This window comes from Aptenodytes forsteri, unplaced genomic scaffold, assembly GCF_000699145.1.
Source record: "Aptenodytes forsteri isolate BGI_AS27 unplaced genomic scaffold, ASM69914v1 Scaffold136, whole genome shotgun sequence".
Lineage (NCBI taxonomy): Eukaryota > Metazoa > Chordata > Aves > Sphenisciformes > Spheniscidae > Aptenodytes > Aptenodytes forsteri.
Genome location: NW_008796111.1, coordinates 1652040 through 1652882, shown reverse-complemented (window position 1 = coordinate 1652882; position 843 = coordinate 1652040). Strand labels below are relative to the sequence as shown.

Here is an 843-nt window from a genome sequence, read left to right as displayed (position 1 = left end):
AGTTTTGGTGGCCCCACATGGTCTTGAACAGCCCAGGGACAGAGCAGGGGGACACAGCATCTCACCTTACAGATCACTGGTTGAAATCCAGTTTGGCTCGGTGGGGCCGGGAGCCAGTCTGCGCTGTGATCTAGAGGAAAAAAAGACAGGATTTTATTCCCAAATCACCCCTTTAGTCCCGCAAGCGTGAGTGAGGCCGACCGCAGCCCCAGGGAGCCGGAGGTAAGAGCCACCCCGACCCCATGGGCACCCTCCTGGGGCAGTTGGGGGGCAGGAGCTGGTGCTCCCCATAGCTCGGAGGCATCAGGAAGCTGAGCCACGGGTGCAGCCGGTGCGTGGAGGAGGGTTTTGGCCCCACTTCAGGCAGCACTGCTGTCTGATCTCATGGGTTGGGACCCCGGTTCGCCTTCCCGGCAGTGTCACCCCTTCCGTGGCCCCGAGTTCAAATGGGCGACTCCATGGTGGTGTTTTTCAGGGTGTCGCGGGCCACCGGCACAGGTCAAGAGCACCCAGTGGGATGACCCTGTGAGACGACTCTACCCACCAGCGTGGACCCCGGTGCTGGCGCCTCCCCTTCCCACTGCCCTGAGAGCCCCCGAAACGTGGCAGCTCCCCAGCTGACATGCGGGCAGGTGAAGGCAGGTACTCGCCCCACAGACCTCCGCTGCTGGGGGGAGGTCATACCGGCCCCCTCTGCTTTCGGGGTGGGGGGGGTCACCCCAGTGTGGGGCCCCTTCCCCAACCCCTGGGGCCATTTGCAGGCTGGGGGGGCTGCAGGGAAAGGGGGTGCGTGGGTGGAGGGGTCCCCACGACGAGTGGGGGGGGGGTGTGCAGCGTCCCGGG

At 65.2% G+C, this 843-nt stretch overlaps 1 protein-coding gene across 2 annotated transcripts in view; it reads right to left on the bottom strand.

Moving 5' to 3' along the window:
* Positions 1-132, bottom strand: part of NTMT1 (N-terminal Xaa-Pro-Lys N-methyltransferase 1) — a 2534-nt gene extending 2402 nt beyond the window's left edge. For both annotated transcript variants that reach the window (XM_009286915.1, XM_009286914.1), the window contains exon 1: positions 66-132. The gene's annotated coding sequence lies outside the window, so the exon portion shown is untranslated. The remainder of the gene's footprint in view (positions 1-65) is intronic.
* Between the last annotated feature and the right edge of the window lie 711 nt (positions 133-843).